Source organism: Tursiops truncatus, chromosome 16, assembly GCF_011762595.2.
Source record: "Tursiops truncatus isolate mTurTru1 chromosome 16, mTurTru1.mat.Y, whole genome shotgun sequence".
Classification (NCBI taxonomy): Eukaryota; Metazoa; Chordata; class Mammalia; order Artiodactyla; family Delphinidae; genus Tursiops; species Tursiops truncatus.
The window spans coordinates 3067322-3085792 of record NC_047049.1 but is presented as its reverse complement, the minus strand read 5'-3'; positions in this window follow the sequence as shown (position 1 = coordinate 3085792).

Sequence of the window (18471 nt, the reverse complement as noted above, 5' to 3'; positions counted from 1 at the left end):
GATTGTTGCAAAGAAAACTCAAGTTGTAAACTTTCACCTAATGGATCTTGCCATTTCTGAGCTCTGACCCTCTGTGCCCTTACCGTGTGGCCACCACCATGCCCTAGAATCCTCTTTGGGGGACCCAGCAGTGGCAGGGAGGGGTGTTGCGGTCCAGGCAGGAGAGGCTGGAGTCCTGGGTGAGGTTGTGTTCTGTGCTTTGTATCGTGCTGTTAACATTTGAAATGTGGATTTGTATTCTCAGTTATGTTTTATTTATTTGTTTATCAGCATAGCTATGTTTGTTTAATTCCATACTGAGAGTCTAAGAATACGATTGACCTGAGGCCCATCTTATGATGTAATTATTAGTGATTGATTCTGTTTATCCTTGAAATCAATAAGAGGGGCGTAATGGTGCGGTGTGCAGTTGGGCTCTATTTCTTATATTTTCGTAAACGTGATTCTGTGACAACAGAAGTATTGGTTTGTTACCAGAACAGATTTGATGAATCTCAAGTATAAGATTAGTTTTATACAGTTATTGTGGTGTGTTGTGTTCCTTACATGACCTATGTTAGCGTGGCAAGGGCCACTAAGGTCTCCCACCACCGGTGGTCAGGGTGGGGATGTGCAGTGATTGATCTTCCTGGGAGTGCTCTAATGTGAAGACAATTCAGGCTGTTTGAAGTATATTTTACAAGTGTGCCCTGGGCCTTTGGGATGTTATATTGAAAAACCCAATTGTACAGTTACCATGGGAACCCAATTAGAATAGATTGCTTGATTTTTTTTGTGGGGGGGGGGGCGGGGGTGTCTTTCATCTTGACCAAAAATCCGGTGTGTTTTAAATGTTTTCATATTCCCACACTGACTTGCTACACCAAAGGATTGTTTCTTCCTCCCCTCCTCTTGTTTCCAGCTTTAAGCCGAAATAGGGATAAGTTCTCTAGGGTGCTTTATGAGGAAGTCTCCTAGAGGGACTTAATCAGATTTGTGTGGAAACTTTTGTGCAGGTCGTGGTCGAGGTGGTAGTGAGCATTTATTGTAAAAAGATGGGAAAGTGGGTGTTTTCCTGTGACAGCACACGGGGCCCTCATGTCCCTCTGGTCGTACTCTGGATGCCAGATGGGGATACAGGTGTGCACCTCTTTTCTTCCCCAGCTTTGCAGGTGCGGGATTGGGTCCTGAAAGGCCCTGGGTTTCCGGGACGGAGATAGCAGGTGGGGTAGGGCAGGGCGAGGTCTCAGGACTCTTCCCTCCACGCCTGTGTTCCTTTCACTGTTTGGGCTCAGAGACTTTTTGCACTCTAAAAACTTATTAGAGATTCTAGAGTGATATATCAAAACAACACTGAAAGTTAACATTGAAAATTTTAAAAAATATTTATTCATTTAAGCAACAGTAAACATTTTAATACAAATAACACATTTTAAATGAGAAGTAACTATATTTTACATAAAAAAACAATTAGTGAGGTGAGTGGTCTTGGTCTACCTTTTTTTAAACGTTTTAAATGACTGGATGGGTAGAAGGCAGCTAGATTCTCGTAGCTGCTTTTGAGTTCAATCTATTGCAATAGGTTGTTTTTTGGCTTCACACCAATAAGTAACTGGAAACGGGAGAGACACTTAATAGCCTCTTCAACTAACTGTGGATAGTCTTCTTTGACACCACAGCAGAACTTGACAGGTGGTAGTTTCTCGAAGGTTCATGCAGTGTGGAGTGTGAGCCCTGAGTGTGAACTTTCTATTCTCCACTACACGAAAATCCACTGTGTAGCTTGTACTTTGATTTTTGTAACAGCATTCATTGGTCCTTTGGAAAATTTTGGTTTGCTGAATGATACAGATCTTCCAAATGTTGACATGTTTCATAATACAGTATTAAAAATCTGTCATGTCACCACCTTTCTCCTTAGAAAAGTCTTAGAACTGGAGGTTGTCAAGCCATGCTGGTGGATACAAGTTTCCCAAAGTTCTGACCATCAGCTTGAAAGCTCTCATTTTATCATTAACAGCAAATACTGTCAGTTGTGTTACAGTGACAGCCTCACTTTGCCTATTTGTTTATTTTTTAATGTGGTACGGATTTACTCTCGCTCAGACGAAGTCCAGCGAGAGGCAGCCCGCAGCCGTGCCACTCAGTGACTCAGGGATCCAGTCCGTGCTGGACACGGCCATCACTGTTTGAGCTTGTCCAGAGGCAGCTCATCTCCTCTGTACCAGGTCCCCGTCCCTAACAGCCAAGTCCGGTCAGTGGGTGGCTCTGGACAGGACGTCTGGAAACCGGAAGGTGCCTCCCCTCACCCTCGGGGCTGCCCTGCCGCTGGGCCAGCGCCGCCTTCTGCACCAGGCCCGGGAGGCCGGCACCCGGGGCCCAGGATTCTTCTGGGGGCCCCCGGACGTGTTTCAACTTCTCTTAAAATCAGAAGAAAACATGAACACAGCTGTCCCTTGGTTCCTGGGGTTGGGGGGAGTGGCTCCAGGTGCCCCGGCGGTGCCCAGACCCCCTGTTTATTTTTGAGAAAATATCTGAATAACCGTAGGCTATTAGTCATTCACACGTGTAAAGCTTTTGTCTCATGAAACGGTCGCCAGTTCCTCTCAAATCTGTAATAATCATAAGAGTGCCCCCCCACCCCCAGACAACCATCGTTCTTGTTTTGCAGCAGAAGTGCCCTGTTGTACTTGCCGTTTGGGCACAGAAGGGCCGAGATTGAATAAAGGTCACAAGTTTGATTTTGATAGTTTCATCAGGACATTCTTAAATTGTTTTTTTTTTTTTTAACGGTGAGTTTATGGTGGGGAAGGATAGGACGAAACCCTGTATAGTTTGGTGCTGCTGTCTCGGTTTTCGGCAGTTTTACTCACCATTGCTTTTGTATCATCGTCTTTCACCAGTTAAGTGTGATGTTTGCTGTATTTTTTTTTTTGCAGTGCACGGGCCTCTCACTGTTGTGGCCTCTCCCGTTGCGGAGCACAGGCTCCGGACGCGCAGGCTCAGCAGCCATGGCTCACGGGCCCAGCCGCTCTGTGGCATGTGGGATCTTCCCGGACTGGGGCATGAACCCGTGTCCCCCGCATCGGCAGGCGGACTCTCAACCACTGCGCCACTAGGGAAGCCCTGCTGTATGTTTTTGTAGGTGCCTCTTATCAGATTGAGGAAGTTCTTCTCTCTCGTGTTATTGCTGTGGTGAGTTATACACACTGGTTTCCCTATGTTAAACCAACTTTGCATTCCTGGGTAACCCCCACCTGGGCTTGATGTATTCTTATTTTCATGTATTGCTGGATTCAGTTTAATATTTCTGAGGATTTGTGTGTCTGGGCATATGGGATATTGATCTGTAGGTTTCTTTTCTCCACATGTCTTTCTGGTTTGGTGTTAGGGCGATCCTACTCATAAAACAAGGCCTTTTATTTTCTGGAATAGTTTATGTAATCTTAGTATTGTTTCCTCTTTAAATGTTTAACAGGGTTTACCAGTGAAGCCATTTTGGTGTGGAGTTTTCTATATGGGATGGATATTAACTACGAATTCAGTTTCTTTAGTAGATAGAGGGTTATTAAAGTCATTTATTTCTCCTTTAGTGATTTTTGATAATTTGTGTTTTCCAAGGAATTTGGCCGTTTCATCTAAGTTGTTGAATTTATTGGTCTAAAGTTATTTTAATTTTCTTTTATTGTCCTTTTAATGTTTGTGGGACTTTAAATCATGCCTTTGTATTTATTGCTGATATTGGTAATTGTCTTTTCTCTCTTTTTTTCCCCTAATTGGTCTGACTAGAGGTTTATCAGTTTATTTTTCAAAGATCCAGCTTTTGTTACCATTGATTTTTCTCTCTTTTTTTCCCCTTGTACTGACTTCTGCTCTTATCTTTATTTTCCCTTCTTTCTGCTTACTTTGGGTTTAGTTTGCTTTTTTTGTAGTTTAAGGTGGAAGCTGGAGTCCTTTTGTCTTTCTCATATTAATATCCAGTGCTAAAAATTCTCTCTAAGCACTGCTTTGGCTGCATCCCACAGATTGCTGTGTCAGGGTTTCGTTTTCATTCAGTGTGATGTGTTTTCCAATTTCCCTGGTGATTTCATTAATGCATGGGTTATTTAGAAGTGTGTCATTCCATTGCCAAATATTTGGGGACTTTCCCGATACCACTCTGTTATTGATCTCCAGTTTACTTACCTTGTGGTCAGAGGACATACTTCTTATGACTTCAGTCCTCCTAAGTTTATTGAGAGTTGTTTTATGGCCCAGAATGCGATCTATCTTGGTGAATGATTGCGTGCACTTGGAAAGAGTGTATATTCTGTGGCTTTTGTGTGGAGTGCTCTTGTAAATGGTAATTGGGTCAGGTTTGTTGCTGATGTTCAAGTGCTGTATCTTCTTATTGCTTTTCTGCTTCCCTGTTCTATGAATTCCAAGAAAGGAGTGTTGAAATCCCCAGTGATACTGGAGATTTGTCTGTTTCCCCTTACATTCTCTCTTCTTGCCTCTTACAGTCTCTGTTCTTGCTTCATCTGTTTCAAACTCTTTTATTAGGTGCATGCATATTTAGAATTTTTATGTTCTCTTGGTGATTAACCCCTTTATTCTTTTTTAAAAAATTTATTTAATTTATTTTTGGCTGTATTGGGTCTTCGTTTTTGTGCCTGTACCTTCTCTAGGTGCTTCTCTTCGTTGCGGGGTGCGGGCTTCGTGGGCTTCTCATTGCAGTGGCTTCTCTTGTTGCGGAGCACAGGCTCCAGGTGCGTGGGCTTCAGTAGTTATGGCACATGGGCTCTAGAGCCCAGGCTCAGTAGTTGTGGTGCATGGGCTTAGTTGCTCCGCAGCGTGTGGGATCTTCCCGGACCAGGGCTTGAACCCGTGTCCCCTGCAATAGCTGGCGGATTCTTAATCACTGTGCCACCAGGGAAGCCCCAACCCCTTTATTCTTAATGGCCTTTAGTCTTAGTAATTTCCTTCTTTTGAAATTAGGTGTTTGATATTATGATAGCCACTCCAGCTTTCTTTTCATTACTGTTTCTATGGTAAATGTTCTCCCATTCTTTTACATTTTATCTGTTTTGTCTTTACATTTAACACGTTTCTTGTAGACAGCGCACTAATCGTATGTGACAATGTCTTTTTAACACTGAAGTTTTCAGACCATTTACATGTTATGTAATCACGAGTGTGGTTGGTTTCAAGTGCACCATCATCCTATTTGTTTTCTCTTTGTCCCAGTTGTTCTTTCACTCTTCTCCCCCCATTTTCCTGCCTTTATTCAGACTATTTGAATATATTTTTTAAATGATTTCAATTTACCATTTATCTGCATTATTGGCTGTCCCTCTCCTCTCTCTCTCTTTTAAGTTGTTGCTCTGGGGTGTGTAATAGTCATATTTAGCTCATCATAGTCTGCATTCACATCGTATAACTCATTGTCACATACAGTGTAAGAACTTTATATCAGTGTACTTCAACTTCTCTCATTCCATTTTTTTGTTATATTCATTTAGCATGTTTTTTTCTACATACGTTATAAACTCCAAAATATACTTTCAGTATTTTTGTTTTAGGCAGTCGGTTATCTTTTAAAGAGATTAAAAATAGGAAAAAACCCCAGCCTTTATATTTATTTGCCTATTTACCATTTCTTATGCTCTTCATTCCTTTGTGTAAATCTGAATTTCCATCTGGTATCATTTTTTATGCCTAAGGAACTTGCACCAAGGTTTCTCAGTTGCAGGTCGGCTAGTATATTAATCGTCTCTTTTTTTTTGGTAAAAGGCTTTATTTCACTTTCATTCTTGAAAGATATTGCTACTTACAGAATTCTAGCTTGTTTTCCCCGCTTTCCATGCTTTAAACGTGTTGTTCCGTTGTGTCCTGCCTTGCATGATTTCTGATGATCAGTTTTGCTGTCCTTAATTTTGTTCCTCTGTATGTAATCTTTCCCGCCCCACCCCCTTCTGACCACTTCTCAGGTTTTTTTCTTTATCACTTGTTTTCAGCAATTTGTTTATGATTTACCTTGGTTTGGTTTTCTTTATGTTTCTTCTGCTTTGATTTCATTGATTTCTTGCAACAGTGCATATAGGCTTTTCATCAGATGTGAAGAAATAGTTCATATTTCTTCAAATGATTTTCTGGCTTTTTCTGAAACTCCAATTGCATGTGTGTTAGACTGTTTAATATTGTCCCACATTTTACTGATGCTCTATTCATTTTCTTCAGTCTTTTTTTCTTTCTCCTCCTGGATAGTTTAAAAAATGTTGCATCTTCATTGTCACTCATTTTTTCCCCCTTCTGCTGTATCTAATTTGTTAATCACATCATGTGATTTTTCACTTTAGATACTGTATTTTACACGTATGTTACATTTGGTCTCTTTTATATCTTCTGTTTCTTTCATTGTGTTTATGTTCTCTTCTATTTCTTTGAACATATGGGACATATTTATAATAGCTATTTTAACAGACAGGCTGGCTTCAGAGCACAGGATATTTAGTGCATGGATTTGGTGACAGCTATTTTGGCTGACAAAAGGCTTTTCTCTTTGTTTTCTCATTCTTACCTGTATTTAGGTCGTTGTGGTGGGCAGAGGACCATGTGTTAGGAAAGAAAGTTAAATATGGCAGGGAACCTGGGCTAAGGATAGCTTATGCAGGTCCAAATGAATTCTGAAGTAGAGTCTGCAGGCAGCCATGGTGAAAAGGGAAGTGGGATGTTACCAGATGCTCATCGTGTAATTAGTAAGTGAATATCATCTTTTAGGGGAGAGCCTTTTCCTGTGGAGGAATTTGTCCAGGAGTTTTAGATAAGGGGTGGTAAGCAATTTAATATTGGCTGTTTTTTAAACAAATGCAGGTGTGATTTTTGCATGACTGTTTTGTTGTGAATCCTCAGTAGAAGTTGGGTGTATCACGTTATTCAGGGAACTAAGAGTGATGGTCCCGGTGGGTGGTATTCCAGGCCCTCCTTGACTCAGGTGGAGGCTGTAAGGCAGAAGCATGAATACAGGGGGAGCTTCTGAGATGGAGTTTGTGTCACCCAGGAGTTCAGTGGAAGCAGGGGCAGCTGCAGGGTGGCCGTCAGAGCCGTCCCTCCTGGTCCTGCTCTGACTTCTGTTGGTGCAAGAGGTGCTGGGGGAGAGTGGACGCCAGGACTCTGGGTGTGAGCTGCTGGGCTGCTCCTCGTCTGATCTGGAGCGAAGTACTTCGGGTGTCTGTGCCCACCTTCCCCTGTTGAGCCCCTCCTGCCACTGGCCACCCATGGTTCTTGCTCCTCCCAATGGCCCTGCCATCTGGACTCTGGTGACACCTCATCTTCCCAGTATCCCCAAGGCCTAAAGGTGGGAGCAGCCAAGTCTCGAGTGGGCTAACCCTCTCGTGCTGCCTTCATGGTTCTCCTGTTCCCTGTGTGCCAGCCCGTTTCCTGTGCTTAAAGGGGCTGCAGTGTTTTCTGCTTAAGTTAGATCCAGGTCAAGGCTGGCAGTGACACACAGGTGAGTGACACGTAGGTGTTTGGTGACGTTGGTAGAAACAAGTAGAGTTCTGTTAAGAAATTTAAAGCACTCTGTTTGTAGTTTTACTCCGAAGGAAGACGATTCCAGCTCCATATAGAGAGAACAGAATTGGGAAGTCGGAAAATCAAGGGCATCTTGAATTCAGCCGATTTTCCTCTCGTGGTTGTTGCAACTTTAAACGTGTGGCCTCACTGGAAGGTACTCTGCCGAGGGCTGACATTCTGGCTGTTCATGCGGCCTAAGAAGAGACCAGACAGAAGAAGAGTGTATTTCCCCCTGCGAGAATTCACAGCCGCTGCGGTTGCATCTCTGGCCAGCCTGGACCTTCATCACTGAAATTCAATAGTGTTGACGGCATTAACCCCCTGCATTGCCGTCTGCCCGGCCACTTAGAGAGCTCGGCGGCTCTGCATTTGAAAAATGAACCAACTCGGGCTGTCCTTTGTCCCAGGTTTCTGGGTGGCTCATGTGAACCGCTCAACACAATGGTTTAATCTGTGCTTTTCCCACAACCATGTGCACACCTGGGAGAATAAGAATATGTGCGTTTATCACTTTGCTGTACACCTGAAGCTAACGCAACATTGTTAATCAACTATACGCCAATATAAAAAAAAAAATACCTGTGTTCACATAAGTGTGCGAGAACATGGGGGTTGCTTAGGGGGTGTGCGTGTGCTCTCACGGGTGTCACGTGAGCATAGGGAACTCGTGGCCGTGACTGCTGTGACGTTGCCAGATGCGTCCCGGACTGGGCAGGGTGCCTTCTGTGTGAATGCCCACGGTGCCCCTGTGACGCCACATGTCTGGAGTTGCTATGGAACCAAAGGGCGGGAAGTGTGTTCACTCACAGGTTTGGAGTTACATATAAAGTTCAATCTGTACATACAGACATACATAGTATGCTGGTATCCAGCGGGAGTCTCCAATGGCAGACTAATCGTTTTTCAGTCTCAGTTGATGGATTTAAGTTTTGAAAGTTTCTGTTAGCATAACGTTCAGCCTCTAGAAAAAGTCTTCGTTGCTATTTTCCAATCACCAGGTAAACATTTCCAGGTTTTGTCAGTTTTCCATTTTATGGAATTTTGACTTCAGTTCTTTGCTGTATTAATTTGATCTTCCCTGTTCTTCTGATGCAGATGTTTTTTTCTTTGTTCCTTTTTCCTTTCCCTCCCTCTTTGTTCTTTCCTTTTTTTTTTTCTTTTTAAAATTTTGTGTTGTTTGATACCTACTAAAGAGTATATGAGATATATGTGTAAGCTATGAGGTAGAAATAGCTATGAAGTAAAAATAATGATCAGGACACCTGTCAACCGCTAATTTCAGTGAAATTTATCTGTGTGCTTCCTCTCCTGTCCCGACCCCGGCTTCCCTAGCCTCCCCATCCCAGAGTTATCACTGTTCTGAATGTTGTGTTTCTCATTCTGTTGCTTTTTAAATGTGTATAGTCTTACCGTCTGTCTACTCCTCAACAAAATCTCATTTTGTATGACTTGTTTTGACCTTTATTAAGAAGGATATTCTGTCATCTGAGCATTCTGAGACTTGCTTTCTTCCACTCAGAATCATGTTTCTGAATTTTGTCTGAGTTGCTTGCTGCGTGTCACTGTGGTCCATCGTCTGTACATGATAGCGCTTCATTGTGTGACGACACCGCTGTTTGTTATACTTTTCTGTTCCTCTGTCACCGGGCATTGGAATTGTCCCGGGTTTTGGCTGTCACCCCCTGCCGCTCTGATGGCTCTGTATGCTGTTCCTGTGCACATTGGTCACAGGTTCTCCTTGGTGTACACTCAAGGGGACAGTTACTGCACTGTCATCCTTCAACGTTTTGAGACAATACATGTTTTGTAAAAATGGTTGGAAGAGTTGATGCACGTTCTTTCCAAAACTTGGAATTTACTTAAGAGTTGCTAACCTACTGGATAGGAAAGAGCATCTCATTGTGATCTTAATTTACCTTTGTCTTATTACCAGTGAGGCCAAGCATCTTGTCATGTTGCATTCATGATTCCTCTTTTACAGAATGCCTCTTCATACCCATTTTGCCTATATTTCTATTGGGTTGTCCTCTTCTTATTGATTATAGGAGTATTTTATATATTGTGGATCCTAATCCTTTGTCAGTTCCATGGCTGCAGTTTTATCTTCCTAGTATGTAGCCTAACTTTTCATTTTCTTTATGGTGCCTTCTGATTTACAAGGGTTCTTAGTTTTCATATAGTTGAACGTAATCGAATTTATGATTCTTTTCACGTAGAGTTCTATTTCTGTATCAATACCACATTGTATTAATTAGCATAGCTTTAGGCTGACTCTTAGCATTAAGGGGTAAGTCCTCACAGCTTGCTTGTCCATACAAATTTCGGAATCACCTTGTCAAATTCTTTGAAAAAGCCTTTGGTGTTTTGGTCGGAGGCACTTGGATCTATAGGTAATGTGAGGAGAATAACATCTTTATAAGACAAGTCTTCCTCTTCAGGAATATGCTCTCTATGTATACATTTATTTAAGTGGTCCTAGTGTCTCTCAGTTGTTAATAGTCTTTTTTCATGAAAAGCTTATCCATCTTTTGTAATGCTTTCCCCAGGTCCTTATTGTTTCCTTGTTTCTGTTGCTATTATAAATAGTATCTTTTTTTAGGATTAGATTTTCTTTGTCATTGGTATTTGGAAATACTGTTGACTTTTGTGTGCTCATCTTATATCTAGTTTCCTTGCTGAATTCTCTTTTAAATTTTAATATACTCTATGTATATTCTTTGATTTTTTTTTTTTTTTTTCCCCGGTACGCGGGCCTCTCACTGTTGTGGCCTCTCCCATTGCGGAGCACAGGCTCCGGACGCGCAGGCTCAGCGGCCATGGCTCATGGGCCCAGCCGCTCCGCGGCATGTGGGATCTTCCCGAACTGGGGCACAAACCCGTATCCCCTGCATTGGCAGGCGGGCTCTCAACCACTGCACCACCAGGGAAGCCCATATTCTTTGATTTTCTACGTGGACAGTCATGTCACCTATGAATGAGAATTTTACTTCTTTCTTTTTACTTTGTTAACCATTTATTTCTCTTCTTGTCATGTGCTGGATAGGACCTCCAGTCCTACGTTAAGTAAGGATATGGTGATAATTGATATACTTATATATTGTAGAGAGAAAGCTGCTAATTTTTCACCACCAGAAGTGATGCTCGCTGTAGGCTTTTAGTAGAAAGGAAGTTTCCTTTGAGAAATTTTTTAAAGTCATCAATGGGCATTGCACTATGTAAATATAAGGAGTTAGCTCACGTGATTATGGAGGGGGAGAACTCGGAGGACCTGCTGTCTGCAAGCTGGAGACCCAGGAGGGCGGATGGCGTTAAGTCTCGGTGTGAAGGGAGGAGAGGACCGAGGTCGCAGCTGGAGGAAGGGCAGAAAGGGCAGATTCCCCTTCCTCCACCTTTTCTTTTCCTGGTCAGGCCCTCAGTGGATTGGGTGAGGCCCACCTCACTGAGGAGGGACAGTATCAGTCCACTGATTCAAATGCTAAAATCTCAACCCAGAAACACCCTCACAGACACATCCAGAAACAGTGTTTAACCAAGTGTCTGGACACCCTGTGACCCAGTCAAGTTGGCACGTGAAATTAAATATCACATGTGTATTGACCACACTTCGTTTATCATCCATCCATCTGTCCGTGGACACAGGTTGGCCACCTCTTGGCTATTGGGAATAGCGCTGCTATGAATACGGATATGCAAATATCTCTTCATGTCCCTGCTTTCAGTTCTTTCGCATAGCTACCCACAGGTGGAATTGCTGGATCTTATGGCAATTCTGATTTCTTGAGAAACCTCCTTCCTATTTTCCATAGCTGCTGCACCATTTTCCATTCCCACGAACAGTGCACAAGGGTTCCAGTTTCTTTCACAGTGTCACCCACACTTGTCACTGTTTTTCTTTGACAGTAGCCATCCTAATGGGTATGAGGTGTACATTGTCTAGTAGTAATAATTATAAAATAATTGTAGATGTAGTTGAGTTTAATTTTACCATTTGCTTTTTGTCTCCTGTTTGTCCCATATCTTTTTTGTTTTTTTAATTTATGCTTCATTTTGCTCTCTTTCGGATTAATAAGATATTTTTAATCCTCGTTTTTCTTCTCTGTTAACTTTTTAGTTATACATACTTAGACTTTTCTTCTAGTGATCAACCTAGAGATCACACTATGAATTCTTGACTTACTGTAGTTTACCTGAAATTGATACTTTACCACTTCCGGAACAGTTACTTTACACAACTTTATTCTGTTTGCCTTGGACCCAGCTTTTATGCTGTTGTATTTTGCTTCTATGCATACTTTAAAGGCAGTAATCAGCAGTGTTATTGTTACTGGTGTTTTAAATATTCATGTACATTTGTCACACGCTTATCTTTTTTGGTACCTTTGTGGCTTTCTTCATTTCCGTGCTTCCATCTGGGGTGACGTACTTCTTGAAGACCTCTTAAATTTTTTTTTATTTTAATGCTAGTTGACTGGCAATGGATTGAATTTATTTTATTCTACTTTTTAATTTCTTTTAGATTTTTATTGGAGTTTAGTTGATTGACAGTGTTGTGTTAGTTTCAGGTATGCAGCAAAGTGAATCAGTTATGCATGTATCCACTCTTTTTCAGATTCTTTTCCCATATAGGGCATTCCAGAGTATTGAGTAGAGTTCACTGTGCTATATAGAAGGTTCTTATTAGTTATCTGTTTTATATATAGTATTGTGTATATCTCAGTCCCAGTCTTCCAATTTATCCCTCCCCACTCCTTACCCCCTGGGAACCATAAGTTTGTTTTCTACATCTGTAACTCTGTTTACGTTTTGAAGATAAATGCATTTGTACCCTTTTTCTAGATTCCACATATATGCGATATCATATGATACTTGTTTTTCTCTGTCTGATTTAACTTCACTCAGTATAACAATCTCTAGGTCCATCCATGTTGCTGCAGATAGCGTTATTTCATTCTTTTCCATTATATGTATGTACCACATCTTCTTTATCCATTCCTCTGTTGATGGACATTTAGGTTGCCTCCGTGTCTTGGCTATTGTAAACAGTGCTGCAATGAACATTGGGGGTGCATGTATCTTTTTGAATTATGGTTTTCTTCAGATACATGCCCAGGAGTGAGATTGCAGGATCATACGGTAGCTCTATTTTCAGTTTTTTAAGGAACCTCCATACTGTTCTCCATAGTGGCTGTACCAGTTAACGTTCCCAGCAACAGTGTAGGAGGGTTCCTTTCTTTCCACACCCTCTCCAGCATTTATTGTTTGTAGATTTTTTGATGATGGCCATTCTGACTGGAGTGAGGTGGTACCTCATGGTGGTTTTGATTTGCATTCTCTCTAATAATTAGTGATGTTGAGCATCCTTTCATGTGCTTTTTAACCGTCTGTATGTCTTCTTTGGAGAAAAGTCTATTTAGATCCCCTGCCCATTTTTTGATTGGGTTGTCTCCATTTTAAAATCATAACTTAGCAGTTATTGATTGTTGAGTTGGTATTTTGTTTCATCAGTTTAAACAAGTCATTTCATTTTCTCCTGGTCTCTAAAGTCTCTGTGGAAAGTCAGCTGTCAGCCTTGTCCTTGCCCCTTCAGAGGTAGTGGGAGTTTATCCCTCTGGCTGCTTTTAAGACTTCCTCTCTGGTTTTTCATTTCTCTGTGGTTTGAAACTAATTAACTGTGTGTGGTTAGTTGTGAGTTTTCTTCATATTTATTCTGTTTGAAATTTGCTGAGCTTCTTGAATCTCTGGGTTGGTATCTGTTATTTGTTTTGGAAAATTCTCGACTCATGTCTTCATCTATCTCTCTTCTTCATCTGCTCTCCTTTCCTTCTGGGATTGAATTATAGGCGTTGGTCTTGTTTACCGTGTTCTCAAGCTCTAATGCTCTTGTTTCTTTCCATACCTTTTTTCTCTTTCTGTACCATGGTTTGTATACTCTCTGTTGACCTTCCTGTAGATCAGAAATCCTGTTTCCTGCTCTGTTCCATCTACTATTAATCCTATCGAGTGAGTTCTGAATTTCAAATTTTGTGTTTTCAGTTCTGGAATGTCCATTTCACATTTTAATAATGTATTTCAGTTCAGTATTTAAAATTCTCCACTGCCGCATTTATTTTGTCTGTCTTTTCCTCTTATTTTTAAACAAAGCAATCATAATTAAAGTTCATGTCTGCTAACACCAATATCTTGGACATCCATTCTTCTGCTCGTGTTTTCTGTTTTCCCTTCCCTTGACTGTGTAGTACGCACATGCACACACGTATGCACGTATGTGCACGCACACATCACGTGCACGCACACATCACATGCACACTCACACGAGATAATTTCTCTACATGGAATAATCCCAGTTTTGTGTTGGGCTCTTTCACCTGACCTTTTATCATAAGTGCTTATCCGTGTTATTTCTAGAGAAGACACGGTATTCCATTCTAAAGATGTAACATTCTTTCATTGTTAGGTATTTAGGGCAGTTCCATGTCTGAGGCCCCGTTCTAAAGAATTAATTAAAATTTTGTGCACAGAGATGTTTAATGCGGTCTTTTTGAGAACTCAGCCAAATAGGGAAGTCTTCCTGAGTCTTAGTTTGAGAAATTCTTAACCCTCTTAGCCTCTTGAGTTTAGGGACGACATCTTATCATTTTGGATCCAGTAGCATTACGGTCAGTTATTCATGTCTTCATTCAAAGCATCGCCCACCTGCTGTGGGTCAGAGCCTCACGGGTGGGGATGTGCTGGGTGTGTTTCTGACTCTGAACTGAACAGACAGGGCCCCGACCCTGGGAAGCTTGGGCTCACATTGGGCGTAGTGACTGAGGTGCTCAGGGGCCAACCACGTGCTCGGCGGTCGGCCTCCTGGTTTATCAGCGAGTCGACTCATTACCTCCTGGGTCTCAGTTGCTCTAATGTGACAGCGACAGGGTTGGTCAGCACTGCCGACAGAGCATTTGGCAGTGATAGAATACACCTGTGCTGTCCAGTGTGGAGGCCACTGGTCACATGTGGCTGCTGGGCACTTAGAATGTGACCAGTGCGACTTAGGAACTGAATTTTAAATTTTATTATATTCTAATTAATTTAAATTTAAACCAGTGGCCCCATGTGGCTAATAGCTACTGTGTTGGACAATCCTGCTCTAGATGGATTAACTGTTTGTTTAATGGTATTTAGTGGTCTTCAGAATCTATTCTGATTCTGACATTTGGTTTCCTTGTTTTTATTTTTTTGTAATTTATCACTAGCGCTTTGAGCATTAAAATCTCCTTTTTTGTGAACAGATTACATCTTTTTCCCTCTCTGTGCTGTTTTAATAGGGACATCACCTCCAAGGGGAGAGGCATTTGCCTGAAAAGGACACTAAAAAATATAAAGTAGGCCGAATTAGAGAAGAAAAAAGGGTTTCATTGGAAATTAGCTTGTGTTGCAAAACCATTTAATTAAACTAAGACATTGCTGACACCACACATAGGCTGTTCTGTTGGCTCTATGGTGTTCCTCTAACCAGGTTTTGGATTTTTGTCAAAACTAAGAATTTAAATTTACAACTCAGTTTGCTGTTATAAGTAATTGCTATTTGTCAATGAGGCTAATTTCTCTTTGAATTTATGGTACAGATAACGTAATTTAGAGTTACAGATCTCTTGATCCTCTGGGTGTAGGCAAAATAAATGTAGTACCTAATGCTGGAATTGGGCAGGATTTTTCTGTGAATCTTAAAATATCTGCTTTGTAAAACTGGGTTAAGTTATTTTAGAAACTATAAAGAGTCACTTGGTAATTGGGTGTTTGGGTTTATTTGTTATAATTGAGCGCTTATTAAAGGCCAGTGTGTTTTTACCCCGTGGAGCAGAAGCTTTTATAGGCCAAGTGATAAGATACATCCTCTTACACTTCGCCTGCTGATTATGACTCACAGATGATGGATGACCTCCTGAACTTTGAAATTCCTGTTTGCTTGTGGAGAACGAAATTCTCATCTCTTGATCTGGCCTACTCCAAAATTCTGGAACCATTTTATATAATTAAACCTTACACTCTATCACGTTGTCGGGGGGGTGGGGAGAAACGATAACATGGAAGTGCTCTCTGCCAGACGTGGATGGAATTTGGTCTGTCCTGGCTTATCTCTCTCCACCAGGATTCCTCCCCATTTTCTAGGCGAAGCTTCTGCACGTCGTTAAAATCACATCAGGGCTTCATCGGGATGTAAGTTCCTGCAGAAACAGCCCTGTGTCTGGTCACAGAGAATGTAATGACGTTCCCAGAGCCTTCACAGGTCAGTTTGGTGTCTCCCTGTGTCCAGCGCTGACAGGGGTGATGCGGTGTGTCGATTCCCGGTGCTCTGGCACGGTGCCCCCTCGTGTGGCCCGATTCAGAGAACGTAGGGTGACAGGGGCGGTTTGGTTGTTGGGTTTGCCTCTTGATTTTATCCTTATCCTTTTGGAGAAGAGAAAAATGATCATTTATTTCTTTGGGGTCACACCATATTGCAAACATAAAGCTCTGTTTCATAAATATTTAAGGAAGCACAAATGTCTGGAATTTTCATAGTCACTCTAAATCTTCCTCCAGCCCAGCCCGCCCCAAGCTGGTTTGATCCTCCTTAGTTCTGCACACTTGCTAGTTGCTTTTTTCATATGATCCAACAACAAGGATGCTTTAAAATTTATGAAAGTTTAATGAATGGCCAGTGAGAAGAGAAAAACCTCTTTCATAACAAGATTAATACCTTGGCTCAAGGGACATAACATTTTAGTAAAGTCAAAATTTGTATAGTTATCCTAGCTGTGCTTTCAACCCCTGGCTTCCTTATAAAAATGTCTAAATAAAATACTGGTAGCCATCTCTGGCCATTATTTCCATCTGTGTTATGTGGCCTGACCCGGAACCCACTCAGCGTTGTGATGTCTGGGCCAGGGTCTCCCGGCTTCTGTCACGTTAGCTTGTGCAACTGTTGTAGATGATGTGCTGATGCTAGCTGTCTCCACGGCCTAGATATTTCTGGGAAAAAATACAGGGAGAAATATCCCTGCAAATAGTGTTTTGTATTGTTTTAAATATACTCATATATATAATTGGTACCTTTTCCCCTTTTAATTACTACCCTTTAATGTAGTGGTCTTGATGTACTCCTTTTTTTCTTTTCTTTGGCTGCAGAGACCTATTGGGGTAGAGGCTATGGAGGAAATACTCTGAATGGTTTCTGATTTTAGATAGGAGGTGTCTCATTTCTTAGTCTGATTTATAACGTGATAGAAAGCTGCTGGCCAGCTGACACTAATCTTAATTTATGATCTATTTAACCTTCTTATTTCCCAGCAACAACTCACATCCCCCGCCCCAGACTTGGATCTTTGTACCAACCTATTTCAGAGGCAAACATGCAGCGTCATGGTTCTGAATCCCAGAGGTCGTGGGAGCGGTTTTCATTGAGAATGTTAGTGCATGTCTGCGGCCTTCCCCAGCCTGCAGGCAGTCAGGGGGTGACAAAGGCCCTGCAGATGCCTCTCACCCTCTCTGGTTCCGTCTCCCCGTTTCTCAACTGCCAGGTCTTCGGGGTCAGGATACACCCTGCATATACACAGTTGTCAGTGGAATAGGGGGTCTTTTTTGACTTTTTATTTTGAATAATTTCAGCCTTGTTTCCGTACGCCATCCATCTAGTTTTGCTTAGTGTTAATATCTTACACGGTCCTTGTACATAACCTTGTTCAGTTACCACAACCAGGGAATTAATGTACAAGGTATTAGCATACTAATCAGCATTAATTGGTATTGTGTAATACTATAAGCCTTGTTGGAATTCCAGCAGTTTTCCCACTCGTGTCCGTTTTCTGTTGTGCCATCCGGTTCAGGGCCCCACGTGGCATCCTTGTCTCTCTCACGTCTAGTTTGTGGCAGTCCCTCTTGCCTTGCTTTTTGTCACCCGGCCACTTTTGAAGAGTACCGGCTAGTTATATAGTAGAATGTCTCTCATTTGGGTTTGTGATGTTGTCTCACGATTAGATTGAGGTTCACGCTTCTGGTAAGAAAAGCACAGAGGTGAGGGCCCTCTCAGGGCGTCGCAGCATGGTGCCCACACGTCAGTTACTGGTGATGCTAACTGAGCTTGGTCACTTGGCTAAGGTGGAATTGATTGTTTCTCGGACTGTAAAGTGACTGTTTTCTCCTTTGTAATTAATATCTTGAGACATCTTGCTTCTCCTCAGGCTTCAACCACCAGTTTTAGCATTCACTGATGTACCTTGTCTACAGCAATTACGACTGTGTTGCTTGCCTGATGGTGTGTATCTCCTTCATTGTTTTCTTCTTTCACTGCTTGGAATTCTTCTGAATGGACGAGCTGTCCCTTCCTTCCCGCTTACTTGTTTATTCAGCGAATTGTTGATGCTCGTATGGACTCGTGGATGTTATTTTGTACTGTGGGGTGTCGTCCAGTCCTGTCATTGCTTATTTTGTTCGGCAGCTTCAGCGTTGGCTCTTGGGACCCCCCGAGGTTGGCTCCTGTCTTTCCGACATGTCCAGCCTTTGTGTAGCTCTTTCTTACTTCCTGGCCCCACAGTGTAACCCAAGCTTGTCTTGTATGTTCCCTGCCCCAGTCCTGGATTTACTCATTTCTCCAGGGAGCCCACATTCCTTTTCCTGGAATATGATATTTAGAGACCACAATCTGGGCACTGGTGTGCATATTGCTGCTGAGGTGCTGATGCTTCGAGCCCCTCTCAGTGGGCAGAGCCAGGGCATCTGTGCAGGTGCGCTGACCGCACACGCACATCATGACGCACCTGCAGTTATTTCTGCATCTGTCATCTGTGTGCATATTAAAAACTGTGAGTTTGTCCTGGTACCTCCAGTTTGAATCCAACACAGCAGGTTTCAGTCTAGCCACCACCTGTCTCCGGCAGTGAGAGGCCTGGCTCTTGTGATGGGCATATACTTACATAT